General features: G+C 44.8%; 1 long non-coding RNA gene across 1 annotated transcript; it reads right to left on the reverse strand.

The window, feature by feature from the left end:
• Positions 1 to 7,364: 7,364 nt before the first annotated feature.
• LOC123775445 (uncharacterized) lies at positions 7,365 to 21,696 on the reverse strand. Its single transcript, XR_006775071.2, has 3 exons — positions 21,201 to 21,696; positions 18,278 to 18,463; positions 7,365 to 10,562 (listed from the first exon to the last, which is right to left on the reverse strand). It is a non-coding gene; the product is annotated as an uncharacterized LOC123775445 (long non-coding RNA).
• Between the last annotated feature and the right edge of the window lie 115 nt (positions 21,697 to 21,811).

A 21,811-nucleotide genomic window follows, 5' to 3' on the forward strand; every position in this document is an offset into this window, starting at 1 on the left:
TTTCTGTTGGCCAAAATCTTAGATGCTTACCGTGCGTTTGTTGAGACAGGTTCGTGGGTACTGCCAAGACTGGAAACAGCAGAAAATGTTCCAAACCAAGCTTTTGACTACTAAGCCCTTTCTTACTTAGAGAGCCAGTGGGATAGCTTGGAAAGGAAGACCATTTCAGCAGAGCACAGCATTGATGCCTTTTGGCTGAAAAATATGTTTCCCACTGAATGATTTCCCAGACAAGGTCCTCACTGAGTGGTGAGGTGAGCATGTGACCTCCAGCCGTCCCGTCATGACCTCCCTCATTGGTGCGTGTTTTCCCACAGGAGGTAAGGATTCTGCAAGTCCAGGCCTAAAATTTCCCTGAACCTGCGAGAAAGAGCTCAGCGTTCTGATGGCACTGAAACATTGTCAGCTTGGCTGTCATGCACTGTAGTCCAGAGATGCAGACGCCCTACGGCCCAGGGCATACAGAATGCCACAAATACCAAGGCCGAAGGTCCCGTGGAACCTTGAGGCGAAACCATACAGCAGCCTGGAGAGTGGAGACAGAATTGCCAGATCCAACATTCTGCCTTCTCTCATCCCAAGGGTTTCTGCTTTAGTGACCTGGGTGGGGTTCCAGGCACTGGAACATTTCTGTTCTCCATTACGTGCGAGTAGAGAGAAGCCCTTGGACTTCGTGCCTGAATGCTGCAGAAGGCTTCAGCTGTAGAAGCCGTAATGCCTGTGGAATGCTAAGGGAATTAACACAGATATTAATAAGGAATTTGTAAAAAATAATGTTAAAAGAATGCTTTGAAATTTTTAAAGAAGCTATTTAGCAGGGATTCAGCATTTAATGAACTAAAGATGTGATTTTTTAAATTTGTTTAAACAATTCAAAATGTACCTATACACACATATGCCAACTGTGTGTGTGTGCACACATACGTATCATGCTATTTATTATATGTTAATATACTGCCTGTGAATACTGACGAAGTTCTTCTGCAGTAAGTAATAGTGCATCTCCCCAACGAACAATCACAAAGAGGACAGGTATGGGTTTTCACTATTTAAAGAGAAAACGTTTATTTAGGGAAAGAAGCTTCATGTGTCTGTCCCTTTCTGGATGCCTCTACCAGTTTAACTATTTAATTATTTTTTTCTCGCTCTTTTTTGTTGTTGTTGTTGTTTGATTCTTTTTTTTTATATTATTATGATATGTTAGTCACCATACAGTACATTTTGATGTTGACCATTTTATGTTACAGGGTCTAGAGGTTTTAATTCTCATCGAGACTGAAACGCCTTCCAAAATGTTTTCTTGCTTTTAAAGCATCTATAATAAGAATATGTCTCAGTGTTAGTCAAAATCATGGCAATTCTGTATTTTCAATTTTTGTCATAGTTTTATTGAGATAAAATTCACACTCCATAAAATTCACCTAGACTATATTTAAGAAGTGCAGTTATAAAAAGGTATAAAAATGAAACTACAAAGGACCATTATTGTGCTATATTAAAAACACTGTTGGGGCGCCTGGGTGGTGCAGTGGGTTAAGCGTCTGACACTTGGTTTCGGCTCAGGTCCTGATTTCGGGGTCATGCAATCGAGCCCCACGTTGGGCTCCGCGCTGAGCATGGGTCTGCTTGAGACTCTCTCTCCCTCCTTCTGCCCCTCCCCTGCTTTAAAATAAATAAATAAATCTTTAAAAAGAATTAAAAAAAATAAAAGCACTGTTGGATGTGAGGGCGATCTGGCTGTGACACCGGTCACTCTGTTGATCGCCAGGGTTGATGTGGCTGATCTGGCAGCTAGGCAGGAGTCCCCCCCCCCCCGCCACCAACCCCTGTGCATCCCCCCGGAGGCTGTGCACAGGGTCAAAGAGGACGAATTTCTCCGTGGAGAAGGACCGTTCTGCAGTCAAGGGTAATGAGTGACCACGCTCCCCTGCTAGGACCGCGAAACAAGCCCTCAAGGTCCATTTGTAGGGGGACGTAGGGTGGTCAGACTTCTGAGGCTCCAGGAGCACCCAGAGGCGCTGCCTATAGCCATCTGCTTTTCTTTAAAATTCAAAAGAAACAAACAAAAAACCCTCAATAGTTTTTTAGTTTTGTGGTATTTTTGAACATTTTTCCAATACATACTTTGAGATAGTGTTATATTTGTGCATACATTAAAAAGAGTAGCCCATGTTTTTTCATTTAAGATGGTATCACCTGTTTCTATGTATTTCTCATTTATTAGTGTTTCCCCCATAGCGGAGCCTCTTGACCCTGTGACTGACTACTTCACAGGCGTGATGGAATATTGTGAAGAATGTATAACTAATCAGATAATGGATGCTCCCGGACTTCGCTCCCAGCTGAAGAAATAAATCATCGCCAACACCATGAGAGCAAGGCCTCCTTCCCCAGTGCAGAAGTGAGCGTCACCTGAACTGACGATCCTTCCCAAACATTTATTCCTATTTTGCGACACGTGTGGAGTCTTACACCATATTTGATATTGACTTATATGCTTTAAAATATATATAAGCAGAATCTTACACTACATGTTTTTATAACTTGCTTTCTATATTAAACACTTGTGAGATTGATTCACATTGAGTGTATGGAGAGGGGGTATTTATCTTCCCTGTTGTATATCATTGCAGGAATGCATACCTCATTATTCATCTAGTCTCTGCTTTTGCCCAGCTAAGTGGACACGTAAAATGAACCACTGCAGACCTATTCCCCTACATGCTTAATTGACTTTTTAAAAATACAAATAAAATCTGCTGTCTGCTTGCCCGGAGTCTGTCACTGCTGGCTCATGGAATGCAGCTGATGCTTAGCCCCTTAAGCTGGCCCCCAAGTCCTTACCTGTGAACCCACACCATCCATCCCACACGGCTAACCAGGTTCATGCTGTTCATTCCACATCAGTCTCAACCCTCATCAGGACCCAACTCTACAGCAGCTGCCTTCCTGCACCTTCTGGAGTACCTTCTGGAGTACCATCTGGAGTACCATCCCGGGTACCACCCAGAGTACCATCCGTGGTACCATCCAGAGTACCACCTGGGTACCATCTGGGTACCATCTGGAGTACCATCTGGAGTACCATCCGGAGTACCACCTGGGTACCATCTGGGTACCATCTGGGTACAATCTGGGTACCATCTGAAGTACCATCTGGAGTACCCGCTGCTCTGTTTTGCTCTTCTGTCATGTAGCACTTTTTTTCTATGTCTCCTTTTACTCTCCTGGAAATTTCTTGCAGGCAGGATTTATATCTATTTTATTTTTGTGTTTAATACCTAAAGCAATAACCAAACACAGTAAGTGTTCAATGAATATTTATCAGATGCAAAGTCTACGGAATAAAGAAGGAAAGAAATGATCCAGATGAAACCAGATTCCTGACGAGTGTGCAATCCCGCATGAGGAACGTCCGCGTGAGGAACGTGCTGACAGAAACTCAACAGCAAAGGGAAGTATTTCAAAACCAGAGTAAAGCCTGTAATTAACAGCAGAGGGAAACAGGGCCAATGCCCAGTTTTATTTTCTTTCAGGGCTCAGTGGTCTGGGCCAGCACTGTGCACACTGTGTCCATGTGAGGCCTGGCCACACGCGTGTGCAAAGGCCCACACAGAAGTCACATGCACAAATTCCTTCACTTGAAGTGCAGATTTCTTAGTAGAGAACCTTTATTTTTCTAGATCTGTATTCTTCCCTTTTTCTCAGGGTATTTATGGTGTTTAATTAACATTTGTAAATACTGATCCGTGCTTTGACGCGCGGATTGAAAACTTCCTCTACTTGTTGTGACTAATAGTGACAACCCCAGAGTGGCCCAGACATCTCAGAAGATATGAAAAGACTGCAACCAGGATGGTCCTGTAACAGAAATAAGAAATACAGTGATTTTCTGGGACTCAGAAGTTCGGAAAAAGATGAGATTTCTACTTGGAAATCTCATCTCCAGACTCCTGACAACTGCCGTGTAAATTTAGAGGCAAACTTCTAAGCTGTGGGTGGGGGTCACTTGCGTTTGTCAGCTTCTCATCCTCAGGAAGTGGTGAGTCTCAGCCGTGGCCGGGAGAGCAGGCTGGGCTCTCTGGCGGGACGGGGGCTTCGGCCTTAACCTGACTGGGTGACGTGATCGCTGCCAGCTGCCACCTGCCCCCTGCTTGTGGGGTCCGGCGCATTCTCCCTGCGGCCGGGCGGGCACACGGAGCGCCAGCTCCCTGTCACCCCGGGACACTGCTCTCTGGGCTCGGGACAGACTCGGCGCAAGTTAAATGCTGGAGGCGATCAGGAGAGCTCCTCCCTCGGATTTACTGAAATCATTGGAGGGACTTAGTCCACGAAATCTCAATGGTGTTGGTTACTATAGTTCAGTAAATTATAAAAAACAAAACAAAACAAAACAAAACAAAAACAAAAACAAAAACAAAAAAACGGTTAACCTAACATCGTTGCAACTTTCATTGAATGGCAATGAGAATCAACATTTCTTTATAAATGTATTTATTTGAGAAATTACTTGTATTAGTTTCCCCTTTAAAAACTACGACTTGTAAGGAAATCCAGGAATCTGCATTTTCTCAAGCAACCCAGGTAATTCTGAGGCCATTCTGAGCTCTGATTTACGGTTGTTCTGGATCCTGCATTCTCGTTAAATGGAGTATCTGCTTAGAGCATGAGCAGTGTCTGAGCTTTCTTATTTCCTTGCACACATGGGGAGACTGGAATTGGGTCTTGTATTGAAAAAATCTTAATCTTCCCACCTGTGTCAGGAAAACAACATCCCTTCTCGCTCCCGTGTGAGTGTCCTTTCCCTTCACATGGAGCACCTCGCCTCTGACACTTCGGGTCACCGCACACGTGGGGTGCCCCCCACACCGGGCAGCTCTCCAGCGCGCCAGCGGGGTGTCCTGTGATCTCACCCACAGGTGAGGGGCCGAGTCCCAGGAGAGGGCGCCCCCTTCACACGCCAACCACAGAAGTGGGTCTGCCGGTTACCCCGGTTCTGTGCAAGCTGGCTGCAGACTGGAGGGGCCCACACCCCCTGATTTGCTAGAGCGACGTGCAGACCTCAGGGAAACGCTTATTTACCAGTTTACCAGTCTGGTTTTTTAAAAAGATTTACTTATTTACTTGAGAGAGAGAGAGCGCGTGCAGGAGCGTGGGGGGCAGAGGCAGAGGGAGACTCTCCAGCAGACTCCCTGCTGAGCGTGCTGAGCTGGGGGCCCAACGTGGGGCTTGGTCTCAGGACCCTGAGGTCGTGACCTGAGCCGAAACCAAGAGTCGGACGCTTCACGGACTGAGCCACCCAGGCGCCCCCAGTTGACCCGTCTGTTAAAGGATGTGATAAAGGACACAGACGGGCACCAGATGGAGAGGTACATATGGTGAGGTCGGGGAGGGTCACCCTCCCGGTGTGGACTGGGACCGTGTTCACCCGGTGTGGACTGGAACCGTGTTCACCAACCGGGAGGGTCCTGAACCCCGTACTTGTGGGACTTTACAGAGGCTTCTTTACGCAGGCGATCGATCATTAACAGCATTCCCGGCCCCCTCCCCTCTCTGGAGGCTGGGGTGGGGCTAGAAACTTCTGACCTGGCAGCTCTTCCTGGCGACCACGCCGCGTCCAGGGGCCCCTCCCCCCAAGTCACCTCATTAGAACAAGAGGTGCTCCCAGTTCTCTTACCCCTTAGGAACTTGCAGGATTTCAGGAGCTCTGTGCCAGGAACTGAGGGTCAGAGACCAATATATGTATACTTTTCTGTTACCTCACAAGTGGTAAACTAAGTCCCCAGCACACTTCATCAGGTTCCTCTGGTGTGTGAGCTAGTATGCTTTCTACCACAGAATAAATGCTTCCTAAAAGAAAGCCAGGAGCGGAAATCCTTTACAACCACTAAATAAAATAGAATTTCAATCTTCTGTATTAAGAAAAGAAAACTTCTGTGCTTTGAGATGGATTATTTCATAATCCATTCAGTTATGAAGTTCTGATATAATTGCTTGGAAGTCTTAGCAGATCTTGTAATCCTATGACTCAACACTATCTGGTTGGTTGGGGGAAAGGGAGAGTCCACAACTGGTCGCCAGCCTGCTGAGAACTGAACCCGGGATTTGTGCCAACTCTGCTGAGTGACCTGGAGGTCACTTCCATGGTCCCGTGCCACCCTGGGTAGCACACGTGTGCCGGGCGTTGGAAGGCCCCTCCTTGCTGATGCATTCATCACACTCATGTCACCAGTGTTCTTCACTCATGCTCATCAACCCCATCAGAAGGAGCAAGGCGAAATTCGGAGATGCTCACGGATTTATGCCCAGATGCCAGGGCGCCGAGAGACACAAGTCACATTTCACTCTGGTGAGCTCTGGCGAGTTACAAATTTGGCAAGTGTTCCTTGCCAAAAAGCAGGATGCTCTGTTCACTTGAAGCGAATTTAAAATGACCTGAACAAAGTGTGCGTTGTTCCCCTCTTCTGTTTGCAGTTCGTAAAGACTTTGGATGGCGTTCCAGGGGATGACATGGTCTGGCACTGAGCCCCCTTTGATAAAGCCCAGAGCAAAATCAGTCAACCCTGGGAAGGTTTTCTAACCTCTTTTTCTGCTTGAAATTTTCCTTTTCATCTAAACTCCCATAATGGCAGTTAGAGCAGAAGACGTGGAGGCCCAGCCATCAGCCGGGAGCCGGTCACTCTGCAGGCTCCACGGTCGGGGGCCGAGGGCTGAGGACAAGGGTGCCGGGCTGGAGACACCTCCTCGTCTGGAGCAGGGACCCTGCCCCGCGCCAGGCTGCATGGGTGGCTGTGGGTGTGTGGGAACCGTTTGAGGACTAAGTGCTCAGTGCTGGTGGAGCCCGTCTGTGGAAGGACACTCAGCATGTTTCTGTCATTGTGTCATTTGTCTCTGACCGTCACCCCAGAGGAGCACTGCCCATCATGGACCCCCAAGCTTGGGGCTCATTGTGTTATCTGACTTGGACCAAAATCTTTGTGGATTCAAGCTTTCACCACTTTCTTTCAGGAGAGGCTCCAAAATTTCCATTAAAAGTTCACTTGTACAAATTTTGAATTACAAAGCCTAACCTATGACCCATGTCTATGAGGCAGCTCCTCTTCTCCGTTGTTCGATCAACAAACATTTACTGAGTACGTCCTGCTACATCCCCTCCAGCAGGAGCAGGGTGTGCCGTTGTGTAAGGAGGGGAGACACGGCTCTATTCTCCTGGAGTATAAGGAAAGCCATGGGAAATTTCCTTTGAAAACGAACATTCACACCAGCAAGAGACAGCCTGCTAGGCATGCATGTGTGGTCTACTCCTCTGTCACTCACACTGGTGATCCTGGATGCGTTCCCTGATGTAGACCGAACCTGTAACAACAAACAATGACGGAGGACTACTCAGCTTTGTGTTATTGCATTTACACATTTCTCCATTAAAAATGCATTTGTAATATTCAGGGATAATCCACTCAGTCTAGTTTCTCAAGAAAAATCCGTAGAAGGTTTCTGTAAGCCCGGATCTGCCTGATTCTAGATAATCTAATGAGAGTGCATCCCGCACCCAAAGGCTTGTATGTCCCTCTGCACTGTGCATGTTTAAGTGATGGACTCATGTGTCTGGTGACCTTGGGTTCTTCAGTAACGGTGACGGCATGTGTGGGGCACTCATGGTTTTGACCATTTCAGCCTGGGTTCTCTTCGTAGAAATGACAGAAAGTTCTCGGCTACTGTCCATATATTTATTCCGAGTGCAGCCTTTATATAGTAGCTTGTTAGTCAGGTGACTTGAGTGGGTCTTTCCTTCTTTATAATTTGCTCTTCAAGATGGTGGCTCTGTCTTGTTCCAGTTTTCTGTGTCTTTGGCTTAGTAAATGGGTCTTTTTGAGTTGCGAGTTCTCTTTGTGGAATTCTCATGTGTTTGTGATTACGGAGATGGCAATTCACACCCTCTCCGAGGAGAAGATTCACTTTATGTTTAGAGTTGAGGCTCCGAGCAGATCCCACTTGGGCGGTGGCATGAATGCTGTGGTGTTTTCTATAGAACCTTTAGTCCCTCTGACCAACCATGGATAACACACACCAGAGTCATGGTTTCCATCAACGGCCAAGGAACCCTCTACATCACACATGGTCCCTCCAGGAACCACTGAAGAGAGAAGGGGAGGGCCAGCATCACACACCATGTGTATGATTACAAGATCATAGCATCAGAATAACACATGATGCCTTGCTAATCTGTGAATGGAGACATGGTCATGGTGACAATCAAAGCACAAATTTTACTGGAGTTAAGGAATCTTGCAAACATGTCTCTTTCATAGGAGGTTGGAAACAGTTTGGACCAACCATCTTTAAACCACACAATGCCACCCTAACTTCTGACCATGTTTCAGGGCAAGGTTGTGTCTACACGGTAAGTTTCCCCCTACGCACTGGAGCTCAGAAGCCCTGGAGGTCTAGAGCCTAAGGCGGCTTTGTTGCCAAGTCCTAATGGAAACGCCTTCTTCCCTGTTCTGTGTTAGTCACTCTCAGGAGAGTCCCACAGCCTTGCCGTTTGTACCCTAAACTTATGTTAGTGTAAGTGTAAGTCGTGAAGAAGAAACAAAAAATTTACTCAGATTGAATAAACTGAGAGTATGTAGCCCCTTTACTAGGCTCAAGACTGATTCCATCTTCCTCATAAGCCTTGGGATTAGGAAGCTGGGATTAGAAACGGAAGCTTCGACAGTCTTGTCCTTCTATCCAGCTTACAATGTAACCCAATAGTTTAGTCTCTCCGGGGACCCACCTAGACAGTCGCCGTCCCCCCTTCCTCCCGCCGCCAAGAGTGGCTCCCACAGATGCTCGAGGTAAGCAGCACCTGGGGCGGAGGCAGGTGGGGGCACCCCAGCTGTGCCCTTTGATTCTCAAGCAGTGGCCTTTTCCTCTCATCTGCCTAATACTCTGCTGGCATTTAGTGTGAAAGCAGGGGGTGCCTTCTCTTGGCTTAAGGACTGCTCAAGACACATGTTTTGCCGACTCCATCCCTCCTCCGGCTCCTACTGGCCACACCTCCTTCCGATTTTCTGCCCGTGCTCTCCACCCAGCACCTTGGCTCAGCAGGGACCCAGCAGCTATGCTGCGGGGCCGGCTGGTCTTGCTGTGGGGGCACAAGGCAGTTGGCAGGAGAGGTTGTTTCTCTTGACGGCAGAGTCCCACACACATGGCATCAGAGGGACTCGCGAGTGCCAAGCTAAGTGTCCTCCTGTCAAGCAGGACACACTGCCTTTCACCTGGGCTGGCATGGCTCTCAAAGCCCCTGATGGGTCATAAGCCATCCGCCTCCCCATCCTGCTCTGATTGTTTCCCTAAACTAACACTCACATAGGTCCTCTCCAGGCCAGAAGAGACCTTCCCTGCCATGTTCCCTCTCTTCTACTTACCGTCTTTCATGACAGAAACCAGGCGTGGCATTAAATACTCCAGTTCATTTCTCCCACAACAAATTCTCAGATAGTGAGTGCTGCTATCTTCATCATCTCAATTATACAGTCAAGGACACGGAATACTGAGAAGTCACAGAGCCGCTTACGATCTCAGACCTCGGGAGTGACATTCCCCACCACCCCATCCTGCCCGTCATTCAAACCTCACAGGACACTGAGACACGGTCAGTGATGGAGCAGACTTTACAGACAGAAACCCACCCACAGCCACCCACCGCTGACAGTGCCGGGATCGGTAGCTCCAGAATCTGTCCTGGAGGCTAGGGGTTGGCACTGCGCTCTGGGTTCCGCTGCGGTGCGGCCACACCCGTTTCCTTACGTGCTGTCTGTGGCTGCTTTCCAGCTACAGCAGCAGAGCTGAGTAGTCGCAACCAAAACCATATGGCTTGCAAAGCCTAAAATACATGTTCCTGGCCCTTTGCAGAAAGTTTGCTGACTCCTGTCTAAGCCACAAGATCACATTTCTGCCACCACACGCTAAGCTTTGACTGGGGGCAGAAATGGCTTTCTTTACGCCACAGAAAGTCATCTGGGGTCTTCTCTGCACAGCATGCTGTCTTGCTAGAGAGGATGCGGGTGCCCCTTTTGCTTTGGGGTGGTAACTGTTGCAGTGATTGGATTTCTAGGTGGAAGGCCAAGGGGCTAGATTTAAAGGCATATTCAAAGCACATCTGCCTGCAATCTCTGTCCCAGCTGTCTCCATCTTCGTTCATGGAGCACTTCTGCTCCCACAAAGGCAGGTGCGAGTGCAAGTGAGCTGGACCAAGGGAAACACACCATAACCGAGCTTTCACACCTGGGGACCGCCTGCCCTAGCTACTTAGACCTGTTCACTGGGACTCAGTTTTCATGCCTGGTTTCACTTCCTTCGGTTCAGTTCTCTCCCAGGAGGTACTCACACTCTTCCAAGACGGGTTTTAGCAGGCTCATCCCATCACTTTTCCAGATATGGTCAATTGTGTCTGAATCCCAGATGGTGCTCAATTAGGATCACCACGACACTGCATATGCAAGCACCACAGGCTTGTTCCAGAGTTCCTGGGTCAGTGCGAATGTAGCCCGAACTGTAATCAATACCCCCAGTGGTCTCTGCCAGAGAGGAGGGGGATAGGAAGTAAGTACCAAGGTTCCTGCTTATATGGAAGGGAAACTGGTGAACCAGATTCCTTGTTGTCAGGTATGCAAGGTTCTTTTGCTTTGGCAAGACCCAGACACAAAATCCTCCATTAACACTGACCCATCAATCATAAAATTATTATTAGGAAAAACCGGGGAGAGGCACAAACAAATATCCAAATGACAAAAAAATCTATTCTTAGTTTTTTTTTCATGTAAAGTTATATAAATAAAACCATCTGGTTTTCTCCATCTTTTAATAGTCTTCTTAGCTTACAGTAAGTTTTTTCAAACTGCAAGTGGACACAGACGACATGTGTCATTACTTAGAACCAAGGCGTGCAAACATCATTAGCGTGAAGACTTGAAACAGCACGCTTCATGTGCTCTTTGTAATGCTCCTCGGAACTTGTCAGGATTCTAAAAAGGATTTTTATTCCCAGAAAATGTGTTATGTTTTAACAAAGGCCACTTATTAACTATTTCTCACTAATAGAGGAGGTAAGACAATATCGATCCCATGCAAATTTATAATTGACTCCACGTACAACAGACACCCAGTTCTCCCCTCAGGACCCTGAAGCTGTCATCACAGTGCCCCCAGAACCCTAGAACACAGAAGGTAGAACAAGGCTCACTTCACTAGGCTTCTAGTCTCCTGGCTTTTTCAAGAAGGAATGGCTGCCATTTTTTAAGCATGCTCTTGTAGTCATGGTACTTAGTTTTTGGAAACTAAACATCAGTAGTAAGAAAAATGTGACATATGTAAAGTTGGTCCTGAAGTATCAGTGACCAGCAGGCACATATATGAAGCTGGGCCTTGCCCACAGTGATCTCATGGGTTGGCTCTAAAGGATAAATTCTACATTAAAATTTGAACCTCCAAGCCTGTTCCTAAACCGACAGTGTTCCCTGGCTCCTAACAAGAGTAAATGCAAATCTTCTTTAAGGAGAGCATTTCAGGTGCCTGGGTGGCTTAGTTGATTAAGCATCTGCCTTTGGCTCAGGTCATGATCCCAGGGACCCGGGATTGAGTCCCACATCAGGCTCCCTGCTTAGAGGGGAGCCTGCTTCTTCCTCTCCCCCTCCCCCCCTGCTTGTGATCTCTCTTTCTGTCTCTGATAAATAAATAAAATCTTAAAGGAGAGCATTTCATCAGCCCATTTAGTGTCCCTATGTATTATTAAGTTGAACCACACATACAAGCTCACAATTAAAACTTAACCAAACCCGCTGAAAAAAAATTACCACCATGAAAGAGAGTCACAGGAGCCAGAACAACACTGAGACCAAGGAGAAAAGACTATAAAAAATAACCAGACATAATTAAAAATATAAAACTTTCAGACATGAAATATAAAATCATTATAATTAAAAACTCGGTGATTAGTTAAAATGAATGAGAGATTAGTAAAATGGAAGACGGCTCTGCAGAATTCGCACAAGAAGTAGCCAGAGCTAGAGTGAGATGGCGAGTGTGAAAGAGAGGTTGAAAGATATGAAAAGTAGACTGAAGAATTCTTTTTTTTTTTTTTAAAGATTTTATTTATTTATTCGACAGAGACAGAGACAGCCAGCAAGAGAGGGAACACAAGCAGGGGGAGTGGGAGAGGAAGAAGCAGGCTCATAGCGGAGGAGCCTGATGTGGGGCTCGATCCCACAATGCCGGGATCACGCCCTGAGCTGAAGGCAGACGCTTAACCGCTGTGCCACCCAGGCGCCCCTAGACTGAAGAATTCTAACGTACATCTAAACTGAGTGCAAGGCAGAAGAATAAAAAACATGGAATAGAAGCAATGTGTTGGAAGAGTTAATAGCCGAATATATACCAAGCACGACAACAACAACAAAAAAGACCCCTAGCTATAGTCTAATAAAGTTTCAGGGCACCAAACACGAAGAGAAGATCTTAAACGTGGCTAGGGAGACAAAACAGCATCTTAAAAGAAATAGTAACTTAGACTATCAGAAGACTCTTCTAAATAGAAACTATGAAATTTAGAAGACCGAAGAATAAAATTTTCAAAGTTCCAAAAGAAAAGAACTGTCAACTGAGAATAGTGTGCCCACCAAAGTTAGATTGAAGAACAAGGACAATATAAAGACACTTAAGACCAACAAAAGTCACTTCTGAGTAGAATATTGTTAAAGATAGTGCTAAATGACACACCCAAGAAGAAAAAATAATCACTGAATGAAGAAAAAAAAAAGAATAAAGAGGAAAAAGAATGATAATTTATGTGGGTAAATGTCAGCAAACATATGGTAAACATAATAAAATAATAATGTTCTTGGGATTAGAGAAAATAAAATAAGTAAAAACTAGAGTACACAGAAACAATTGCATATAAATTGGGAAGGGTAAAAGATGTTAAAACATTCTGCTGCTAAGCTTCAGGATTCCTCTTGTGAAACCTTAAGCTACAGTTTTCTTTTTTTTGTACTGTCTTCTGGTTTTGGTATCAGGAGATGTCTGGCCTTTTAAATATGTTGGGACGTATCCCTCCCTCTTTCATTTTCTGAAAGAGGTTGTGTACAATTGGTGCTAATTCTTCTCCAATGTTTGGTAGAACTCCAGTGAAATCAGCCTGGAGATTTTTCTATTTGGAGAGCTTTTTAGTTACAAATTAAAAGTCTTTAATTGTTGTAGTACTATTCAAATGATGTATTTCATCTTTGTTGAGATTTTGTATTTTGTAATTTTCAAGGAATTGGTTCATGTCTTCCAGGTTGTGGAATTTATGGGCATAAATTGGTTATTACATTCCCTTATTTTCCTTTTAATAGCTGTAGGATCTATAATGATGGACTTTATTTTATTCCTCATGTTGCTAATTGGTGTTTTCTCTCTTTTCTTTCTTTTTTTTTTTTTTATTAATAATGATTTTTTATTATATTATGTTAGTCACCATACAGTACATCCCCGGTTTTCGATGTAAGGCTCGATGATTCATTAGTTGTGTATAACACCCAGTGCACCATGCAATATGTGCCCTCCTTACTACCCATCACCGGTCTATCCCATTCCCCCACCCCCCTCCCCTCTGTAGCCCTCAGTTTGTTTCTCATAGTCCATAGTCTCTCATGTTTCATTCCCCCTTCTGATTACCCCCCCTTTCTTTATCCCTTTCTTCCCCTACTGATCATTCTAGTTCTTATGTTCCATAGATGAGAGAAATCATGATAGTTGTCTTTCTCTGCTTGACTTATTTCACTAAGCATTATCTCCTCCAGTGCTGTCCATGTTGTAGCAAATGTTGAGAACTCATTCTTTCTGATTGCTGAGTAATATTCCATTGTATATATGGACCACAACTTCTTAATCCAGTCATCTGTTGCAGGGCATCTCGGCTCCTTCCACGATTTAGCTATTGTGGACATTGCTGCTATGAACATTGGGGTGCATATGGCGCTTCTCTTCACTACGTCTGTATCTTTGGGGTAAACACCCAGTAGTGCAATGGCTGGATCATAGGGTAGCTCAATTTTTAACTTTTTAAGGGACCTCCACACGGTTTTCCAGAGTGGCTGTACCAACTTGCATTCCCACCAACAATGTAGGAGGGATCCCCTTTCTCCACATCCTCTCCAACAATTCTCTCTTTTCATAAGTCATGCTACACAATAAATTTCATTGATTTTTCAAAGAACTAGCTTTTGGTTTTATTGATTTTTTTATTGAATTTCTATTTTCAACTTCATTGATCTCTGTTCTTTATTATTTCATTTCACCCACTTGCTTTTGATTTATTTTGCTCTTTTTTCCTCTGGTTCATTTAGGTAGGAACTTACATTATTGATTTGAGACCTTTACTATTTTCTAATATAAACAATTTGTGTTATACATTTTCGTTTCAGCAACACTTCAGGGATATCTCACATACTTTTACATGTTTTATTTTCATTTCCATTCAGATCTATTTATTTTTAAGTTTTCTTTTGAGACTTCCTTTTAGACCCATGGGTTATTTAGAAACCTGTTGTTTAATTTTCTTGTATTTAGAGATTTTCCTGTCAACTTTCAGTTATTGTTTCTAGTTTGCTTCCATTATGCCAGAGACATAATCTGTTTGACGTCTATTATTTTCAATTCTTGAGGCTTCTTTTATGGCCCAGGATATAGTCTATCCTGATGAATATTTCATGGTATTTGTAAAAAACAATTATATTGTTGTTGGGTGCTGTGTTCTATATATGTCAATCAGATCCTGTTGATTCATTATGTTGTTCAGATCTATATATCCTAGCTGTTTCTCTATTAGTTCTGTTAGTTGCTTAGAGGGAATATTGGAATCTCCAATTGTAACTATGGACCTGACCATTTCTCCTTTCAGCTCTCTCAGTTGTTTTCTTTAATCTGTTTTTCCAGCTTTCATGAAGTATAACTGACAGATAAAACTGTATATATTTAAAGTGTACAATGTGATGATTTCATATACATCTATTTTGTGAAATGATTTCCACAATCAGGATAATTAACATATCCACCACCTCACATAGTTACCTATTTCTTTTTGTAGTGAGAATGCTTAAAATCTATTCTTTTAGCAAATTTCAAGCATATAATTATTAACTGTAGTCACCAGGCTGTATATTAGATCATTATGCTGTAATTATTTGTCTTATAATTGTTGATTTGTGTGTTTTGAGACTCTGTTGTTTGATGCATACATATTTTGGATCATTATGATTTCTTGGTGGATTGATTTCTTGATCTTTTATATAATGTTCCTCTTTATTTATAGTAATTTTCTTCACTCTAAAGCCTCCTTTTTCAGATGATTAATATAGCCACTCTGCTTTTTTTAAATTGATGGTTTGATGAATATCTTTTTCCATCTTTCTACTATCAAACTAGCTATGTTGAAATTGAAGTGAATTTCTTATTAAGTGCATATAGTTGGGTGATTTCTTTATCCACTCTGCCAATCTTTGTCTTTATTGGTGTATTTAGGCCATTTATATTTAATGTGATTATTTCAACTTATCGCTGTCATTTTATGCTTTGGCTTCCATTTGTTGTTGTTGTTGTTGTTTCTTATTCCTATTAATGTTTTTCTTCCTTATTTGTGTTACTCGAACATTATTTTGCATTCCATTTTAATTTATTTATAGTATTTTTGAATGAATCTCTTTGTACACTTTTCATAGTGGCTGCTCTGGATGTTACAATATGTGCAGATGGCTTATCACACTCTACTGGTATCAACACTTTACCACTTTGAGTAAATGTGGAAACTTCGCTTTTACTTATGTGACTTTCCCTTCCCTGCTTTTAAATATTATTGTCTTGTTTATCAGATGGAGTTATACTTTGTGTTGTAATTATCAATTTAACTTAAAGAATTCATGAGAATATGAGTTTAATATAGATGCCTATGCCTGTATTCCTGATCTTTCTGTTGCTTCTTCTTCCATCCTGTTTTCTTTTATTATTTTCTTTAAAATTAAAAACTTTCCTGTAGCCAGAATTTAAGCACAGACTTGCTAGTGATAAATTCTTTTCACTTTGCCTTCATCTGAATATGTATTTCCACGTAATTTCTCAAAGTTCTTTTTTCAGATACAGAATTTGCAGTTAATAGTTCTTTTTCTTCATCACTTAAAAGTGTTGTGCTAAAAATAAGAAAGAAGGAAGGAAGGAAGGAAGGAAGGAAGGAAGGAAGGAAGGAAGGGGAGAAAGAAAGAAAGAAAGAAAGAAAGAAAGAAAGAAAGAAAGAAAGAAAGAAAGAAAGAAAGAAAGAAAGAAAGAAAGAAAGGAGGGAGGGAGGGAGGGAGGGAGGGAGGGAGGGAGGAAAGAAAGAAAGAAAGAAAGAAAGAAAGAAAGAAAGAAAGAAAGAAAGAAAGAAAGAAAGAAAGAAAGAAAGGAAGGCGGGAGGGGAGGAAATGAGAGGGGAGGAAAGGGAAGGGTATTATACTATTTCCCTCTGTCCTCCATTGTTTCAGAGGAGAAATCCAGTCATTTGAATTGGTGTTTTCCTATAAGCAATGTGTTGTTTCTCTCTGGCTGCTTTCAAGATATTTTGTCTTTAGTTTTCAGAATTTTAATTATTTGTTTTGGTGTGGATTTCTTTGGTTTTATTCTGTTGGAATTTTTCAATCTCTTGAATCTGTAAGTTTGTGTTTTTGTTTTGTTTGTCTTGGTTTTTTGGCCATATTTGGGATGTCATTATTTCTTGGGTACTCCTTCAGCCCTGCTCTCTTCCCCCTCTGGGACGCTAATGATGCAAGCATTGGATCTTCCATTGGAGTCCCACAGGTCCCTAGACTACTCATTTACTCACTTTTTGTTCAGTCTTTTTTTCTCTGTTCAGATGGTGAATTCTATTTCTCTGTCCTGAGATCCCTGAATCTATCCTCTGTCATTGCCACTCAACTATTGCCCATCCAGTGATTTTTGTTTCTAATTTCTGTCATTATGTTTTGTCAGTTCTATAATTTCCATTTGGATCTGTTGTATAACTTCTATGTCTCTGCTGAGACAACTTTATCTTGTCTTTTCTTTATATCCAGCTACAATTATTTATTCGTACAGAATGTCTATCATGTATGAGTTCATGCTATAATAAGCCAGCCACTAACTCAATATTAAATCATAGAACCAACCGTGCTGCTTCTGACTACCTTCACTTTAAAATCTTTTTGGAATGTTTACTAATTCAGCACTATGTGAATAAAACCAAGTTGAGATAATTTCTTATTATATACAGAATTTTGTGTACCAGAGAAGAGACTATGCAGGTGCCCAGGTGGAGCTCAAGAAAAACAGACAGAAGGGGGTCTGTTCATCCTCTTCAACCAAAGAGAGCACCAGTCTTATCTTTCTTATATCCTAAAATTCTATGCAAGATTTTATATTAAAAATAGAGGAGAGGGTTCTGCTGCCAAAAAGTTCAGAGAATTATAGCCTTGATACCTATGAAGTTTATAGATGCAGCTTAGTAACAGACATCAAGACTGAAGGCCTAAAACTCCCATTGCTGGCATTTTCTCTTTTTTCATTTGTTTTAAGAGAATTTGTAATAGTTTTCTGAAGCATTTTTTAAAAATGACAGATGCTTTAAGATCTTTGTCAGATGATTCCAAAATCTGACTCATCTCGGTCTCAGCATCCATTGATTGCCTTCATATTCAAGCTGAGTTGTCCTGGTTCCTGGAATGATGATGTTTGCCACTTGCATGTCAGAGATAATGAGAATCCTCAGATCCACTGGAACAAAGTTACTTTTCTAGCTGGGTGTTAGTTGTGACAGGACCCCGGTGCTGGTGTCCCTTGGATCCCCTCTGTCTCTTGGTGAGGAGGGGAAAGCTTTAGGCCCTGGAGACTTAGGGGATCCAGGACTGAGCCACTTGGCATGGCAGGCCTCTCTTGCCAGTGGCTCAATACTGCCCTGTATTCTTGGTAGGAGAGGGGAACGTCAGGCAGTGAGGAGGTAGGGTGGCTCTGGCTGTTGGCAGGGTTCTGAGTCTATCCTCCTTGCCACTGGCAGAGCCATGCTCACCTGGCATGTCATGGGGAGGAAATGCTGTCAGAACCAGGGGAAGAACTAGCCTCTCTTGACTTTGTTGTGGTGTTAGGCTTGGGGTCTGGAAATTCTTCAGATCAGTGTGGGTATATAAGATGCCCTATGCTGTTCTCTTCCTCCAGTCCTGGGGTAACAAACCACCCTCCCTTTCTCTAGCCATACCTCAAAGTTCTCTGGTCACTTCCTGCATGACTTCCAGGGTTTCCAGTTGTCCTTCATGGCAAGAGCAGGAAGAAACAAGTCTATACCATTTTCTCCAGATCAGAAGTTCTGTCCAAGATATAGTTTAAGCTACAGTCTTACACAAAGTCAAGGTAAAATTCAGCAAAGGAATAGAATGGACAAATCCTAAAACAGAAAAATGAAGGAAAAGAAAGAATTAAGAATAAGAACGATATTGACAACTTATAAGGTGCCAGCTGTACACTATGCATACGCTCTTACATACAAATCCACCTGCTCTTCCAGCTCTTAGGGATTTAGTTTCCATCTCACTGATTATTCCAGGATTCATATCTCAAGACCCAACCTTTTCCTTAAATCCCAGGATTGTATGGAAATTCTTCACTGAAACCCCTGCTTGGACATAGATATAGTCCAAACTGAATACGTCCAAACCTACCTGTGATCTTCTCCCCAAACCAAGCCAACCCTCCTGGGGACATCTCGCATTTGTGAGTGAGCACAGCTGCCTTCCAGGTGCTCAGGTCACTCTCCCAGAGCCATCGTCTGGCCCCTCTCTCCCTCATCACCCAGATCCAGTCCATCAACAAATCCAGCTGTGCTGCGACTAGAGCATTTCAAGAATCTGACCACATCTCTGAATTTTCAGTGCTGACAACCTACTCCAAGCCATCCTGAACGTCTCATAATTGTCTAACATTTAACTAGTGTGATGGCCCCTGACTGCTCTCCCTGCCTCGTCCTCTGACCTTGTTGACACGGGAGCCAGAATGACCTTGCTGGAAGTTAAGTCAGACATACTCACTTCCCCGACTCGGGCTCCTCTGACTTCCCCTTCTCTGAGGAAAATCCATTGCAGTATCTGCAAGACTTTATGTACTCTCCCCTCCCCCCCCAAAAAACCTCTCATGTTCCTAATGTTGGATATTTTCTGCTTGTCCATCTTGTTCAACTCCCCACCCTTCGCCCTTTTGTGCCCAGGAGGCTGACCTTTATGACCTGTATCTATAGGGTCCCTTTCCCTCTGGCTTGGTTAAAATGGGTGATACCAGAAATAGGATGAGGAGAAGAGCAAAGGTGGGCTACTGTCCTTTCTTTCTCTCCATCGGGGGTTGGCAGGACCTGTTTTTACTGATGCCCAGTGATTCATCAGGAGCCTGGGTCTCATTGGTTAGTAACTGTGCCTTCCCCTCCCCCCTTCAGACCTTGACACAGGGTGATTCACCTTGGATCTGACCACACCTTCATAGAATATGCCATTGTTGTTAGTGGTCAGTTAGCTAGTTAGCGGGGGCCCCTTGTTCCCTACTGTGTCCCTTGTTCTCTCTGCTTTGGCCAGGTAGTCCCTTTCCTACTCGTATGCTCTCACCTCAATACCGCGCATCTGCTCTCTGCCCAGACCAGCCAGCATCTGCATGGACCACTCCCTGCACTTTCCAAGCACAACCATCAGGGACACCTTCAGTCCCAGGTTTGAATCACTGTATTTAAAGTTGCAATACCCCCTTCCCACCCCAACACTCTTGCTCCCCTGTATCCTGGCTTATTAGACCTCAACCTACAACTTAAAAGTGAGTGACTTGCTCGACACTGCCGTAACCTGCAAGAAAGCTCAGTCTACCAAGATCTTTCAACTAGAAAGCACCATACCCAGATGTTTTTGATGCATTATTTCCATAAATATGCATGCCATTCCTGTGAGGTAGGCACTATTTTTATTTCCCTTTAGAAACGAGTAAACAAAAGCTGCGAGAGCAAACTGCCGAGACTCAAGGAGTCCACAGCGGCGGGGCAGGGACTGGAAAAACTCACTCCTTTAAAATGTCATGAAACATACAACCGAAGTGTGTCATCTCTTCAAAGCAGCTATAAGTTTCGTACATTGGAGCACGGGAGGGGACGGAATTGAACACACATTCTTTGGAGTTGGCCCTGGGTGCTTTCGTGCTGCGACCTCCCTGAGTCACGAGAGCTGAGGCAATGGGGAGTGTTATCACTGCCCTGGTCACTACAGCCTTGGCCGCAAACGCTCGCAGTGTTTTTCTTTTGTTTGCTGAGCCAATTGTGAAAAAATGAGCTAAAACAGTTCATTCTCTCTGCTTATCTAAACTCTTGTCCAAACGCTTCAGCGGTGATTTGCGAGGTCCGGGAGGCAGGCGCTCACCGACCCTCGGCGGACTGTGGCCCCCACCAGGGGGTGGGGAGCCTGCGTGGGCCTGTTTTCCTCCTGCAGCTGCCGCTGGACATCTTTAATTTATTATTCCTCTTATATAACTTTGTTTTGGTGCTTGAACTTCCATTCCCATGACTTTATGTTGAAAAACATTCTAAAACCGAGCCTTTGCATTTCACAACAGCCGCGGAGCTGGGTTAGCCCTGGCTCCCTGCCGCTGCCGCTCGGAGCCGGGGAGGAAGGCCTCGCCCCCTGGAAGCAGGCTGGACGCTCCCCTGCCCCGTGGTGGGCTCCGAGCGAGGGGAGCTCACACCGCCACAGGCCCGCAGGCCCCGCATGGGGCGGGGGGGGGGGGGGTCTGCCCGCCCTGCCCGCCCCGCACCTGCTAAGTTCGCAGCGGTCCTGCAAGTGTAGGCAGCCCAATCGGAGACTGTTACCGGATGAGCAATGGTGTCAAAAGAAAACAATGCTCTGTGCGCGACTTGGGATGTCAGGTGTGAAGGAGGAGCCCCCGTGCCTCGGACTCCTGTCCTGCCTGAGTTGTATAGCTGCTCCGCGTGCGGGACCGTCCCTCCCCAAGCACCCAGCCGCTCTCAGGTCAGGCCCAAGACAGGAATCTCCAGCGGCTTCCCGACCCCTTCCGAACCCCGGGTACTCACGGCGGTGGCGGCAGGAGCAGGCCCGCACTGCACCCGCGGTGCTAACTACCCGCCACGGACCGCTACTCACCTCCCCTGTCTGCATCTGCGCTTGCACAGCTTCCTGGGCCGGGGGGCGTGGGGCCGGGGTGGTCACGGGAAGACCGCACGACCGCACATTGGCTCTTGAAGATGGGAAGGGGTCCGCGGACTTGTGGTGCAGGCATCACGCCGGCGCGCAGCCCAGTGTCAGGCGCGCACACGGAGCGAGGCCCTGCACCTGCTCCCCGATGCCCGCTCACGAAACCTGCCGGACCGGCGGGCGGCTCACACGTGACTTGCTGCATTGTCAGCCTTCTGAAAACTGTTGCCCTCCTGAAAGTGTTGCTCTCCTGTGCTTGTGCTGAATTACTGATGCGCTGGTCTAACGCCCCGGTGGACTGTGCACCTTGTGTTCAGAGCTGTACCAGTGCCTGGAACACTGAAGTGCCAGAGTCAAAAAAAGAGCTGGTTGGTCTTTAATTAGGAAAATGGTGCCCCTGGAAACTCCTATCTGCTCATTTCTCATCTTAGCTCACATTTCCCTTCCTTCCCCTGTGAGCTCACTTGCTGTTCTTTTTCTAACTTCCGGGACTGGGAGCTGAGATCCTCTATCTGCAACTGTCCTGCTTCTGTCATCTACGCGACAGTGTTACACCGATT

The sequence above is a fragment of the Ursus americanus genome, chromosome 11 (assembly GCF_024610735.1).
Source record: "Ursus americanus isolate L20-20 chromosome 11, mUrsAme1.1.p, whole genome shotgun sequence".
NCBI lineage: Eukaryota > Metazoa > Chordata > Mammalia > Carnivora > Ursidae > Ursus > Ursus americanus.